This window comes from Oxyura jamaicensis, chromosome 1 (assembly GCF_011077185.1).
Source record: "Oxyura jamaicensis isolate SHBP4307 breed ruddy duck chromosome 1, BPBGC_Ojam_1.0, whole genome shotgun sequence".
Classification (NCBI taxonomy): domain Eukaryota; kingdom Metazoa; phylum Chordata; class Aves; order Anseriformes; family Anatidae; genus Oxyura; species Oxyura jamaicensis.
The window spans coordinates 192,457,246-192,473,567 of record NC_048893.1 but is presented as its reverse complement, the minus strand read 5'-3'; positions in this window follow the sequence as shown (position 1 = coordinate 192,473,567).

Here is a 16,322-nt window from a genome sequence, read left to right as displayed (position 1 = left end):
GTTCTTTTGCCTATGCTAGGGTCCTGCATAGCTTTAGGCATACAACCTCAGTTGAGTCCCATTTAGTGTCCCTTTGAATATGAGAAATTTCAGCATTAGGAGAAGGAGCAGCCTGTGTGAAGACATGGTTGCAGTGGAGCTGTGAGTGCTTTGTGCCAGGCTGGACACCAAGGTTAATCAGCAAGGTGCATGGTGGGTGACTGGAGGAGCAAAATAAAGAGGTAAGTCAAAGTGACAACAGCAATCCATAATAATTCATGCAGTAGGAGCAGTTTTGAGTGCTACTTCCCAATTATGTCCCTTTTTCTTTTATATTCGTAATTTTTCATGCACCACTTTTAATAATGCTTTTTGAAGTCAGGAAGAACATGACAATATCTCTTGGAAGTAGTTTAGACTTCACGTAGCTGTTATCTCAGATCCAAATTCATATCTCAGACTTAAATGATCTAGTACTTCATCACTATGTAAATGACTAGAATGATAAGAATTTCTAGACAAGGCATAATTAAACAGGAAAGATCAAGGGAATATTAAGCATGTTTGCTTTAAGTCATGACCATTTTAACTTCTCTGTTCACATTGAATGCAATCAGACAATAAGGTCTTTTCTCTGCAATTTTCTAGAGGTTATGGATATAATTTATTGGTATAGTTTGCCATATAACAACTATTTATTTGTGGGATAAAAAGTAATGTATTTTTGCCTGAGACTGGAATTTACAATGCATTATATTTCATTTATGAAACAATGTATTGAGTGATTCTGAATGGTGATATTATTTCTTGCAAACAGTAATGTTTGAAAGTTTTTTTTTATTATTTCTTATTAGTAAAAGAATGAACATCCTTAACCTGATTGTTTCTAAATATCTGACAGATAATTCTAGCAATAAATATGAACCTGTCTTTATACCAATCTTTATCTAAGTCTCTTTCTCTTGAAGGTAAGTTTTCCAAAACTGAAAAATAATTTTCTTGAACATGAATCTGGTCTTCTGGGAAAGAAATGTATTCATTGTAGCAGAATGATATAGCAACTTAAATTGTAGTTCAGAAATATATGACTCCTATAGAACTGAATTTAGCCAGAACTTCAAGTCTCGCAGGATATAAGAGCAGAAAACACTCCTTGTTTCTATCAGTGTATGAACTAGGGAGCATCAAATGACATCATCGCGGAACAGGCTGAAACAAACAAGGAATGCATTTCTACCAGAAAACATACACCATGGAACTCTGCCAAGCAGTATTCCACGTCGAAAGTGCAAATTGTTTCAAAATGCAATAAGGAAGAGAATGGAAGAGAAATGCATCACGACTTTTGCAAACAAAAACATATCTGGCTTCAAAAATCCCTAAATAGCCTACTGAGAAATGGGAGGACAGAGCAGGAAAAAATTACAATAAACCTTTCTAGTCTTACCTGGTTCTCCCAGTCCTTATCTAATCAGCTGCTACTTCCTACTGTCAAAGAAAAGATTGTTCAGCGAACAGACCCTTCGTCTGGTCCAGTGACCAGACCAAGACAATATTACGCAGACCACAAAACCTAGCAAGTCTCATGTTCACACATTTGATCTGGACATGTTGATTTATATCTGTCCATTTCACTCCCACAGTGGAAGTGCTGAGTAGGCTGTTAACTTACACAAACAGTGAGATGTGGGGGATCTAAATTTTTACCAATGTTGTGAACCATATTTATTATCACTTAGATAAGAGCCTGAAGGAACACCAGATCCATAAGGAAAACTATTCTTTAATAATAATAATAATAATAATAATAATATAAAAAAAGCACTGTTGCTTTCACCCACACTGAGGATCTCAAGCCTTCTGCCTTCCACCAGAGACACAATTTATAAAACATCAGTGGGGCTTGAACCTGTACTAAGAACATTTTCTAATCAAAACAAGAATTTTCAAGATGTGTACATTGAAGACACTGTCTAAATTGTCTACTCTACACATGGACATACTTTCTGACACCATGTCCCTTGGCTATTTTGACCTTTGTACACAAATAACAAAGGCTGCTAGGGTGTTCTGACACTCTACATTACAGCAAGTTATTTGTCTTTTTCTCAGTCGACATGACTTGTTATTTCTTGTGCATGTGCTTAAGTTTGGCTCTCAGAAAAATTTAATCTCTAAAGTTAGCTGCGATGTTACAGTGACTTTTAGGGGCAGGAAATGACATTTCATAAGTTATTTTGTAAAATTATCAAAGCTTAGTCTACTGTCTGAAATATATATATATATATATATTTTCCACAGAAGTTCTATCATCCAATGATATTTTATCTGCTTAAGCTTATTGATGAAAATTCAGTATGTTATTTCTTTTAGCTTATTATAGCTTTTTAGTCTCAATATTTAAGTGATATCTGTTTCTTTTCTTTTTTTTTTTTTTCAAGTAGAAGTTACACAATTTCTCTCATGAACATAAATGTTCATTTGCAAAATCACAGGTTATAATCAATTGATGTGTAAATACCTAGCTTTCTTGCAGATTCAAAAGCAAGAATTAGAAAATACGAAAAAAAAACAATCAAACTCAGATAAAAGAGTTCAACATTTTGTCTTGCGAAATCTTTTAAAGAAAAAGAAAATATATTGAACATATGTGTAAAATATTTTCTCTAGATATGTCCTGGGTCTGGTTGGGATGGGCTCAAAGCAGTGCATACAATGCTGTGCTTTGTATTTGTGGTTGAAAAAGCGTTGATAACACACCAATGTTTTTGCTGTTGCTTGTGGTGGTTTTACTTGGGTGGGCGGCTGAGCTCCACCACAACTGCTCTCTCACTCCCCCTCCTCAAAGAGAAATGGGAAGAAAATACAATGAAAGGGGCTCAAGGGTTGAGATAAGGACAGGGAGATCGCACAGGAGTTATAGTGACGGGCAAAACAGACTCAGCGTAGGGAGATAGTAAGATTTATTGCTTATTACTAACAAGCTAGTGAGAAACAAAGGAAAGAAACCAAACCCCCCCCCCCCCCAACCACCCTCTTCCACCTCCTGTCCTCGAGTGGCACAGGGGGACAGGGTAACGGGGGTTATGGTCAGTCTATAGCAATTCTTCTCCTCTGCTCCTTCTCAATCACTCTCGTCCCCTGTGCTGTGGGTTCCCTCCCATGGGATGCAGTCCTTGCTGAACTCGTCTGGCATGGGCTTCCCACAGGCAGCAGCACTTCAAGAACTGCTCCAGATATGGGTCTGTACCACGGGGTCCATCCCTCAGGAGCAAACTGCTCCAACCTTGTCCCCCACGGGCAGCAGCTCCTGCCACGTCACCTGCTCCTGCATGGTCTCCTCTCCACAGCCTACAGGTCTGGCTCAGAATCTGCTCCGGCAGGGGTCTTCCACAGGCCGCAGTCTCCGTCAGTGCAGGTCCACCTGCTCCACCATGTTCTCCTCCACGAGCTGCAGCGTAGCACACTGCTCTACCATGGTACTCCATGGGCTGGAGGAGGACAGCCTGCTTCACCATGGTCTTTACTGACCTTGGTGCCTGCAAGGCTCACTCCTCTCACTCTCTCAGCTGCTGTGTGGCACAGCATTTTTTTTCCTTCCCTGTCTTAAATATGCTCTCACCAAACATGCTGCAGCTTCGAGATCCTTCTCACAGAAGCCACCTCTATGGCCCCCTGCTACCAAAACCTTGCCTTTTAACCCCCTGTATTGCTGAAGAATGCTCACACAACATCAAGGTTTTCTCTCTTTCCCTCTCTGCACTGTCCCAACCAGTGAGCAGACCAGGAGTGATTAAAGGGTTGCGAGGGTACACAGCCAGGACAGCTGACCCAAACTGACCGAAGGGATGTTCTATGCAATGTGACGTTATGCTTAGCAGTAAAAAGAAAGAGAAAAGAGAAAAGAGAAAGTGGGATGTCATGTTTATGGCATTTGTCTTCTAAGTGCATTGGGTTTACGTGGAAAGGTTTTGGCAGTAGTGGGGCTGCAGGGGTGGCCTCTGTGAGCAGAGCCCAGCAGCTGCCCCATGCCAGTTTCAGCTGGCTCCAAAACGAAACTGCTGCTGACCAGGGTTGAGGCAATAAGCCTCTGTGAGAGTAGATTTAGAAAAGGAAAAACATAAAAACAAACAAACAAACAACAACAACAACAAAAACAACACTGCTGTGCTACAGCAGCTGCGAGAGAGGGGTGAGAGCTGAGAGAGAAGCAGCCCTGCAGCCCCCAAGGTGAGTGCATCAGGAGGGCAGGAGGTGCTCCAGGCACGTAGAACAAGTTCCCCTGCGGCCCATGGAGAGGGCCCTGGTGGAGCAGCCTGTCCCCCTGCCACCCATGGGTCCCACAAGAAGCAGATCTTCACACTCCCCCATGAAGGAGCCCCTGGTGGAGCAAGTGGATGTGGCCTGGAGGAGGCTGTGGCCCATGGAGAGCCCCCGCAGGAGCAGGTCCCTGGCCAGAGCTGCAGCTCGTCCATGCAGGAGCAGGGGATCTGGGGGAAGCTGCCACCCGTGAGGGACCCATGCTGGAGCAGTTTTCTCCTGACGGATGGACCCTGTGGTATGGAGCCATGTGGGATCAGTTCTTGAAGACCTGCAGCCTGTGGGCAGCCCCCGCAGGCTCAGTTCGGGAAGGACGGCATCCCACCGCATGCTGTGGCCCAGCTTTCCATGGATTGGCTGGATATCTGCCTGCTGAAAGGAAGTCACAAAATAATTTCTTATTTTGCTTTGCCTGTGCATGCAGCTTTTCCTTTACCTATTAAGCTCTCTTTATCTAGTCCTATGAGTCTTCTTTTCCTTTTTTCTCTCTGTGCTGCTGTGGTGGTTTTACCGTGCTAGGCAGTTGAACACCACAACCGCTCTCTCACTCCCCCTCCTCAGATGAGGAGGGGAAGAAGTAAAGGAAAGAACAACTCACGGGTTGAGATAAGGATAATTTAATTAAAGAGCAAAAATAATAATATATATATATATTATTAAGGAAATATTATTATTAATTAAACAATTCAACTAAAGGGAGAAAAGGGAAAGGGGAAGAGGGAGGGGGAAAGGGAATAACTAAACAAAACAAGTAAAGGCTATGTGGAAGTGCAGAGGAAAAGAAATTACTCTCTACTTCCCACAAATGAGCGATGCTTGACCACGTCCTTGAAGCAGGGCCTCAACACACGTAGCCAATGTTCGGGAGGAGGACAGACGTCTTCACAACGAGAGCCCACCCCTCCCCTCTTCTTCCTTTTTCCACCTTTTATTGCTGAGTGTGACATCATATGGTATGGAATATCCCTTTGGTTGGTTTAGGTCAGCTGCCCTGGTGATGTTTCTTTCTCACTTTTTTGCCCACCCCCTAGGAGTGTTAGAGAGAGTCCTGATGCTGTGCCAGCACTTCTCAGCAGCAGACACAACACCGGTGTGATACCACTGCTGTCCTAGCTACACGTGCAGTGCGCAGCACTGTATGGGCTGCTGCAGGGAAAGTTAACATCCCAGCCAGACCCAGTACAGCTGCATAAGAGGGGAGTGAACGAATGGCTCAATGAGCATTGGCTGTTGGCTAGGCTAACCCACCACAACATAACTGTTTTATTTCCAGCAGTAAACTGAAAAGTGGTTTGTTGTTGTTGTTTGTTTTCAATCTATTCCACAAACAGTGATCAGTAATGAATTGATTTTTGATTCTCAAAATTGATTAATAACCTTATTTTAATCTGACTTTAATTCTGTAAATCTTTGACTTCTGACTTTAACTGCTACTACATACATTGGGAACAACTTCAGCATGCCCTTTGATCTACACCTTTCCATGTCCATACAGAAGTGGTCTCTGCATTGTGGGAGCACACTTTGAAAACCCTTGAATAGGTAGAACTTACTGAAAAAGGTAATGGGAATAACATGCCATGGGAAATTTTCAGTAGTGTTTTATTTATTTATTTATTTGTTTGTTTGTTTGTTTGTTTATTTTTGGCAAGTACAGAAGTGTAAAATATGTTGTCCCCTCACTCCCTCCTTTTTTACTCTTTTTTTTTTTTTTTAAACTTCTTGGAATTTGACATGTATTCTATTGCTTATTTTTACTCACTGTTGCCTTAAGCTAACTCTTCAAACTATAAGTATTCAGAGAGTAACTGAATATCAAGGTTATCAGATAGTTTCTCTTTTTCCACTAAATAAACATAATTTGATCTTGAGGAATATTCCAGTCCCTTTTACTGACAAATTGAAAAAAAAAAAAATGTTATAAAAGGAGTCAGTGAAAACTAGTACAGTATGATTTGGGTTTGTCAGAAAAAAATATAAAAAAATTGTGACATCAGAGATATATTTAAATGTAGACTGCAAGAAAGATGTCTACACCTGACCCTGTTATTCAGATATGGCTCTTTTTTAGAGGTTTACTTTAGTAAGAGACACTAACTTTGCCCTAGAATCGCCTCGTCCTCTACATTGATAAGGTTTGCTGAGAATAAGGGATAAGAAACTCAAATATAAATATCTGCACTGAGCAGATGAAGTCAGTTACATATGCACTTATGCATTTATATTACCTTTACAAATGCACCAGAATCTTACTGTTTTAAAGCTGTTAGGATGTTAATTCAAATCTATTTATTTATTTATAAAAATTTTGATGAATTCTTAGCACAGTGTTTACCTTGGACAGGACCTAGTGAAGTATTCTGATACTGTATTAAGAATACCTTGGCTGTATCACTTGAGGATGTGACAGTTCCTGATGGAATTTTTCCTCTAACATCATAACATCAAAATTAAATGGAATCTATGCCAAACTTCCAGAATGGAACTGATCTTTTATTTTTTCTTTCAAAGTAACTTTGGCCAAAGTAGACTCTTTTTTATCAATGTAACTCCTTAGGCCTGGACTCTAGACATTTGGAAAACGTATGTAACTTTGGTTTCTAACTAAAGGTCAAGGTTAAGTTCACTGTGTCAGCATGTAAAAACAAATGTGAAAAGAAATATTGACTTTCTCCTCCCCCATATAGACTGGAGAATTCAAGTAGAGTTTGAACTGAAAGATTTGTCACCGTCACTAGGAACTAATCCTTGCTATAATACATTTAGTTTGAATATTCTAAAAGAAATATTCCTATTTCTGTGTCATTCATATGATAATGAGTTACCTTTCTGTCTACCATTTGGAACTCAAAATCTTCTGATTATTATTTTATTGCTCTCTGTAGAATGTAGGTAGAGATATGGATTCTGAGACACTTCTCAGTGACTTTTTTTTTTTTTTTTTTTACAGGGCCTGTAAGCTTACCAAGCTCCCTTATTTATACTGAAATTTTCTATACTTCTGAATGATTTAAAAATAAATAACACATGACTAAAGAGATTTTTAACAATGAAATTGGAGAGGTAATATAGTTGGGTTATATTAAAAACTCTAGTGAGGAAACCAGTACTTTTACTGCTTGACAGGGAGACAGGGTCTTCATGTTTTGACTGCTGACATCATGGTTCAAGCTTTTGCATTTTCTATGAAAGTGAACCAGTGAAAATCTAAGCTGCCCCCCCCCCCCCCCCCACACACACACATAAAATTGCACATTAGTGGAAGCTTGAGAGAGTTTCATGGTTGATTTTGCAAAGATTCTATATGCCAAGTGTAGATCAAAACCTGTGCTCCTTCAGCTGAATACAAGTTTGAATGCAGTTGCTGCTTCTGGGTCCCAACAGGTCATTAGAGATGAAGTCTGAGAAGAGGCAGGGTGAGTTTGGACACTTTGGAGCAGAAGTAAACAAACATTCCGTAACTCAGAATAAGAGATGAAAGGACCAGAGGAATGAGAATACAAAATAAGGCAATCACAATAAAGGTTGAAACAGAGGACTACATAGACAAAACAAGAGTAGAACACGGTGACTACCCTAGTGTTAAGCTTGGACTGTTTGCAAGCAGCCTCAGTCTCCACCTTTTTCTCCTGTCTACAAAAAATGGGAAACCTCCCAGTACAAATATGTATTCCCCTTTCTAGAGAGTCTCCCATGTAGGGGTACTAATAGTACCAAGTATGCAGCAGGTCCTGTTGCAGCTTTCTGAACAGATGTTCTGAAGAATTTGGCTCTCAGTCAACACAGCTTGATTCCAGAGGAAAAGTTTCTTCTCTTCTTCCTTTGACACCTGTTTTTTTTGCTTTTTTTTTTTTTTCTGTGTGTGTGTGTGTGTGTGTGTGTTTTATGTGTGTTTTATGTGTGTGTGTTTTGGTTTTTGTTTTGTTTTGTTTTTTTTTTCTTTTTTCTTTTTTTATTTTTCACATTTTTAAAAGCTAATTATAATTGATACATGAGGAGGGTTGAGGTTGTAAGGTCAATTTTGCAGAAGTTAGAAAAATATCAGAATTAAGGTTGCCTATACAGCCTTAATTAGTCTGTCTCAGATGCAAGTATTACCATCTATAATTACATTAACACATGCATTTATTTTTCTTAGCATTATTTCCTCACTCAGTTCAGTTCTGAGACTGCAAATCAGTCTTTATAATGAAAGAGATTACTGACTGTACAATACTGGTGTAATTTTTTTTTTTTTTTTTTTTTTTTTTCCCAGAAATTAGGGGAACACAGCTAATGAAGCAGGAATGAAAGAAGATTTAATAACTGTGGTTGCTGGATACTTTCCAAAGAAACTGGATTTTAACAGAGAGTTTCTTTGTGGTTCTGGGCAAGTCATAGTCATATTTTCATCTCTTCTGTGTCCATTTACTCTAATCTGGGACTGCTGATTAACAGAATACAGTGTGATCGTACAGAGATGAATATCTTAATGGTTGTGTAGGGAGTTGAGTTGAAGTTACATTTAAAACCTGAATTCTAGTATTTCCTAACCCTGAGTCTTCATCTGGAAATATTTTAAATGTGTTCTCTTTTTGGAGTGGTTTGTTTAAATGTATTTTAGATGTTAAAAGCAACATGGCTATTCATACCTTAGTGTCAATCTTGATTTTCGTCATCATTAAAAAAAGGTATAGAATTGAATCATTTTATATTATGATCATCTCTTCAATATTCAAAGTGGATTCAGGCCAGAGGTGTGAACAGCTGTGTCTAATTTTGATATGTGGTTATCCTTCTTTCTTCTGTGAAAGTGCAAATTTATTGTCATAGTAATACAGTCAATGTAATGTCTAAATTATCTGTTAGTTAAAATTGACTAAGTAGACAGGTAAGGACTAAAGATCTACAAAATGCAGTCAAAATGAGTCCTGTAAGATGCTATTTATGTATAGTTGCTCTTGTCATTTGATGATTGAGAAACTAGGACAATACATTATAGGTCCCTTCCTTTTCATAATGAAATTCCAGTGCTTTTATCTCGGTGAAGTACATGGTTTATGGTTAGTGTCTTGTGTCCTGTCTTTCACCTTTGTGCATTCTGACTGAAAAATACTGCTGAGGCTGCGTTGAGATACTCCTCATGGTATCACTTTCCAAGTCCCCTCTTGCTCTGCTTTCTAATTCTTTGACATATTCCCCAAGATGTCATGCATCTCATCATAGTTACTTAACAAGGCTGTCGTTTCTCATGATGTCTGATAACATCAACCACTGATGAGTTCTTACCTTGAATATACAGAACCCTCAGGAGAAAGTATACATCCAAATAATGAGTGAAAGTTCCAAGTTCCTTCACCTCAAATATTGCTCTGAGTACAAATGAGCAGGCAGCAGGTCTTTCAGCTGAGCTCTCTGGTAAATCTCTTTTTTTTTTTTTTTTTTTTTTTTTTAGTAATAATAACAAAAATTTTTTTTTTTTAAAAAAAATATTTATTTGTTTATTTATTTATTTTCAGCTGACAAATGGATAGTATCTAAAGAAGATTCAGTATCCGGGGTTAAAATAAAAAAAAATGTCAGTAGTCGTATCATAGGCCCTGTCCCTACCAATGAATGATACCTGGCTCTTTTACAGTGCTTTTCATAATTGGATCTCAGGATACTTTACAAAAAAAGCTTTTTGACCATATTTTCTTTAGTGTTTTGTCCAGTCTAGCTTTAAATGTCAGTGCTCAAAAATATGCTATATTTCCAGTACACTTGTGAAGCCCCAAGGCAGAGAGAAAGTGAAGAAGCATTTATCCACACGTCACATAAAACTTAATGATGAAAACCATCAGAGGATAAGGATCAAGGCACACTGCATGTAGTCTCCCTTTGTTTATCACTCTTGCCGTTTTTAGTACCACGTATTCACCTAGAAACTCAGCTTAAATAGAAAAACAAAACAAAACAAAAAAAAAATACAGTGAAAACAAACTGTTTCAAAGTTGAGTAACTTTTCTATGTGCAGAAAGCAACACTTCATTTCTGAAAATTTTTTTAGAAAGTGTTTTTCCTGATTACATAATTGCAACCATTAATTTAATCTATTACATAATTGAAACTATTATTATACAGTCCATTAATCAAAGTCATGCAATCAAAATCAAAGATTGGTCTCAACGACTGGAAGCATGTCAGACTAGTTTGATTATCAACAAGTCACTTTCTCTTGCCATCATGATGCATGCTGGTGTTTTGACTAGAGTTAAATGCAGCTGCTTTATGTTATTTGGTATCTAGTGATGGGTTGTATTATTCATATTTCAGCATAAATTGCCTTAAGCTATCCTTAGACTGCCAGAATTCATGTACTATATAAAACAGCTACAACTTATGAAATATTAAAGCACAGCATGATATCAACATGATACAGTCAATTAAAAGAACAACATTACCAAATCAAATTCAACAGTCTGCATCTGCTTAAAAAAAAAAAAAAAAAAAGAAAGAAAAAAAAAGAAAGAAAAAAGAACAACAACAACAACAAAAAGATGAAAAGCATTTATACCCACATCAGAATTAACTGCTAAATTTTTATTCTAGTACGGACACATTTTACCTTATTTTTAGAGAGTTTCCAACTCTGCAGCTCCTTGAGAAAGCATCAAAAAATCAAGACAGGGAAGGTAGTAGAACAGGAATAAGTTTGTATCCAACTGATTTCTGCTTAGTTTACTTTGGTTAGAAGATCCTCCCTGTTTCTTGATTTGAAACAGGAATTTGAGGCAGATCCCCCTAGAATTGCTTTACCCATTATATTTAGAAAAGTTCCTTCTTCTTTCTTCATGATTGTGTGTGTATGTGTGTGTAAATATATACACACACACACATATATAGTTTAAAGAACATCAGGAAGACTTTATAGCTTGGTGGATGTTTCGCCCAGTTGGGTAGTTAAATTCCAGTCCCTGCTTCAATGAGCATGTAGGTTACGTACAGCTTTGCTATACAACTTTTACTCACACAGAAGACTGTGAGTATATTACTTACCCAATCAAACTGCATACAGCTTAGTAGATATACTGTTTACTTAGAAGCTCTCAGGAACCTGAATATGTGTCTTCTGCTACACAGACAGATGTGCTGACATCTTATCTATCATCTGTTATGGAAGAAGTAGTACTAAAGAGTCTCCTATTTGAGTTTCACTATCCTGTGAGAAGACCTTCTAGAGATGATAGTGGCAAAGAAAGAGTTTTAATTGTCATATAAAATTAGTTTGATGAGGCCCAATTAATATTTGTTAATCACATTAGGCTCATCTCTAAACAGTCACTCTGAGCTTACTGAAGAAAATCAGAGATTTAATCCAGCAGAAGTATGGGTCTAAGTTAATATTCTTCATCACTAAAATTAAAGTGTCTGTTTTCCAGTAGGGTTTCAGCTTGATATCTTCTTTCTTTATCACATGACCTAACAGTAGCAGGTGGTCTGGCATTAATAAAAACTGCCCTGGGAAAACTCTGAAGAATCACTCCTTTAAACATGCCTTATTTTGTCTATTTTACATATTAATTCTCCAAGATTTTCTTACACATATTGAAATCAATACATTAGGGTGTCTAATTCTTATTACTTACACAAATCACTCTTTGTATTAACATCAAAGTTACATTAGCAATTATTAGAGTATTATCATAATTATATCATTATTATAACTTAAACTTGCAGATAATTTATTGCCCAAAACCAATTCTATCAAACAACTCAGATGCTGTAACTTGCTACAAATACCATGCTTCTATTTTCCTTTCTAGACAATGACGCTATTTTTGATTATGAATTACATTCTGAGTATTATGATAGCCAGTATAGTATCACCTTCCTCATTATTCAGTTTTCTTACATGAAACAAGCTGAGTTTTTCTTCTACTGCATGAAAAACAGTCTGGATCAACAAGTGGAAGACATCTGACCCATCTCTTGATGGGTGAGGGGCTCTCATCCCGTTAGGGGATGTTGTTTCCAACCTTACCAGCAGGTGGTCTTTACTCATCTGTGGTGAATCATTTGAAGAATAGTGCCTATTCTTCAAAACGAAGAGATGTAATCAAGCTGGGAGAAGAGCATTTTTTGTCACCAGGATTGCTAACCTGAGAATGCATTTAGGCAGCAGAGACCATGAAATTACTGGATTCTTCGGGAATTATCTAGATAGAACACTCTGAAGCAGTGACGGAGGGAATGTGTACCCAGGAAAAAATATACTGAGTAATTGAGTAATCACATAGAAACAAATCTCTTGAGGAAAAAAAAAAAAAAAAAAAAAAAAAAAAAAAAAAAAAAAAGACTTGGCTATTTGGCTAAGTGGGCAAACTCTCAATGAACTCTAAAAAAAAAAAATTTAAAAAAAAAAATAAAAAAAATTACAAGATGTGGGACCAATGGAACACAGGAAACAAAAATAAGAGTATAAAATCATTGCTAGAGTACTTAAAGACAAAATCAGAAGTGCCAAAACATATCTGGAGCTAAAACTAGCAATGACTGTTACGGGTTGCAACTGGATTTTGCAAATATGTTAGTTGCAAAAGGAAGTTTAGGGAAAAAGTGGGTGCAGTGACACATATGGAAGGTACTGTATTGACATGATATTGTTTAAGTATTCCACACCTTTTTTAGATTTCTCTTTTCAAGCAAAGCTTTCTTCCTCAGCTCTTCAGGGACTTGTTCTGTTTGAAAAAGAGAGGGACAGACAATAGTGGGAAAGTAACAGGTAAACAACTAATTACAGATGTTAAATGTATTCATCTTAATGGCATCAGATGAAATTCATCCAAGGCTGCTGAAAGAGATAGCCAAAGTGATTTCAAGATCACTGTCTGACATTCAGCAAAAGCATCACAGGCAGAGAAAGACTATGATGAGTTGAAAGACTTTTAATGGCACAATCATTTTAATTAGTTAATTAATTAATTTTAAAGAAATGTAGAAGTGACATCTTTAAAATCATAAGATTGTCTCAGTCTCTAGAAAGTTGTTGTTAAGACTTCCTCTTTGAGTCTAGTTCCCTCTGTGAGACTAGTTCCAACTGCATGGAGAAAATTACAAAAGTTCAGCCATGCTTGTCCAATGTGAAGGGCTACAATGAAATGACTAGATATGTCGATGGGGATAAATGTGTAATATGCATTTATTCAGGAAATATGTATGCTTGAATTTAATACAATTTTTAACATCTCACAACATTCTTATTTGGAAGCTGAGGAAGTTTTGGCTAGATCAATGGGCTTGTAAGTAGGTTGAAGACTGTCTCTCCTGCTGTATTCCAAGAGAAATGATCATCCATTTCCAATCTGGCTTGCATCCAGTAACAAATATTTCAATTATCAACTCCAGGAACTGATACTTGACAGAAACCTCAAGAAATTCAACAGGCAGCAGTGCCAAGTTCTGCACCTGAAGTGTAGTAATTTTGTGGTATAGGATAGGAAGCTTGCGCTGAATAACAACCTTCCTGAAAGGCTATTGAACCAAATATATGGCTATGAACCAGCAGTGAACTTCCATTGCCAATAACACATATATCATATTGGGTTATATTAGAGGACTACCATATTAAAGGAAGATACAATTCCCCTGTAGCTGGCGCTGCTGCGGCCACATCTGGTTTGCTGCATCCAGTATGAGGCCCTTTTTTTTTTTTTTTTTTTTTTTTTCAATAAAATATGGAAAACCTGATAAAGTTCCATCATAGCCTGATTGTCTGAAGCCTTGAGCATATGAGAAACGAGGAGAAGCTGAGGGAGCTGAGACTGACTACTCTGATTATTTAAAGAGATGCCTGAAACTACTTGAATGGCAGTTACACAGATAACAGGGTCAAATTATTTTTGGTAGTAACCAACAATATAATGAGGGACAAGGGTCACAAAATCAGTCTTGGTGGGTCAGGCTGGACATTATGAAAAACAAAACAAAACAAAATAAAAAAAAACACACCACAGTAGAGGACTAGTGCAGCACCTACAGGTTACTCGGTGAAGTCTCCAGGCTTAGAGCTTTCCAAGGCTCATCTAGATAGTGCTGTAAATGATCTGAACTAGTGTTGTTGAGAGCTCAGCTCTGAATTGGAGGTTGGACTAGATTGTGCTCCAGAAAACACTTATATGATTTTATTTTCGATGTCTATAACAGAATGAAATGAATCATACTCTTTACATCACTGATTGCAACAATTAATATTACTAAGGGAGGTAGAGATGACTTCTTTAGTTGTAGCCAATGAATACTATCCTTGGAGACTTCAGGGCTGAGATTCATTTTTGTAAATGTATAGTCTTTAGTTAGAGCTAGTCATCTTTGTACTCACCTTTTATTATTTATAAAGTACAATTCATCTCATCACAACCAAAACAAGTCAAGTTAATGGCATAATAAATTATGCTATTTTTTCCAGTGATTATAAAGAAACCAATTTTATCTAAATAACTTTTAGATTCTTACCTGTAGCTCTTCTTGATTGCTCATGTGAATCCTACTATGAACATTTATATTATCCATTTAAGCCAGAAATTGTTTATGCTGAGCCTATCTTCATATTGAAAAATACATGAAAATACCAGTTGCATACTATGTCCCCAAAATAAAATGTGCATTTGTTTTATTAAAACAAAAAAAAAAAAAAAAAAAAAAAGTGTCCCTATAAATTTGTCATTAGTTCTAAAAGCAGTGTATTAAACATTGCAGTGTTCATAACAGAAATATTTTGACAAAAGCAGAAATGAAATAATTGTCTGGCCATCATGCAATCACATATGTATTTAACTCCTACTTATAAATACTTATATATATATATATATATATATATATATATATAATGAGTTAATGTTCAAAGAACTTTTTGGGCAATGTTTTACAATCACAACTAAACTTATGATGTAGATAAGATTTGAAAAGGGCAATTACATTTTCAGCAAGGAAAGGTAAAGTTATAAACTAAGAAATATACAATTTTAGAAACTCAATAGTGCAAAATACCAAACTGCATATAATCTGCATTGTTGAACTGAACTGTATTGCAATATGCCAGGTTATTGAATCGAGAAGGGAAAAATATAGACAGTTTGAAGTCAAAGAAACAAATTGAAATAAAAAAAAAAAAAAATCACAAAAAAATCACATTTCTTTTGGACTCTTACTGTTCTGTCATTTGATGTTATTTGATTGCCTGTTTTCATCAGTAACTATAGAATATTGTGCTAGTAATAACTGCAAATGTAAATATAAATTAGTATGTAAACTTATATTTTCTTTCAATTAGTTTTATACAAAGTCTTATCTTGTTGGAAAAGTAACAAAAAATGAGAAACGTGATCTGAATTAGTGAATATCCAGTCATGTTTCCAATTTTAATTTTATCAAATTTTATCAAAGTCATTAGTCAGATTAATAAGATTCTGACGTACTGGAGCAGGTTACCACTGGCTGTTATTTTTTACCTCATTTGTGCACTGAAGATATTGTTCACCACATCTGTACAAGATTGGAAATATTTACAGCAATTTTTAGGATATGACAAAAAAAAAATATTATGTACCTTTAGGTTGGATTTAGTTGTTCAGCTATAGCTGAAGAGAATGGAGCAGTACAATTTTCAGGATACATATTTCTACTTAAAATATCCCATTGCTATCAAGAAATAGCAGTTTTTAATTAAGATCTTTTGCATAGTTAACTAATATAGTAAGCCTTTATTTCATAAGCTATGGAAATCAGAGAATTAATTAAAGAAATAGATTAAAAATAATATTGATGGAAACATTTAGAAAAACAGAATAAGATAAAAACACATTCTCTCTCTCTCTCACTTTTTTTTTTTTTTTTCCTTCTGAAAATTGTTCTGTTGTTCACCATAACTTATAGCTGAATATTCCAAACCCAGCCCATTCAGACAACTGGTAAAATGGAATGGAGTTGCAGACTTCTAGATCAGGAATTAAATCAGAGGACAACTCCTAAATTTCAATTCAATTTCAAATTAAATTCCATTTTAA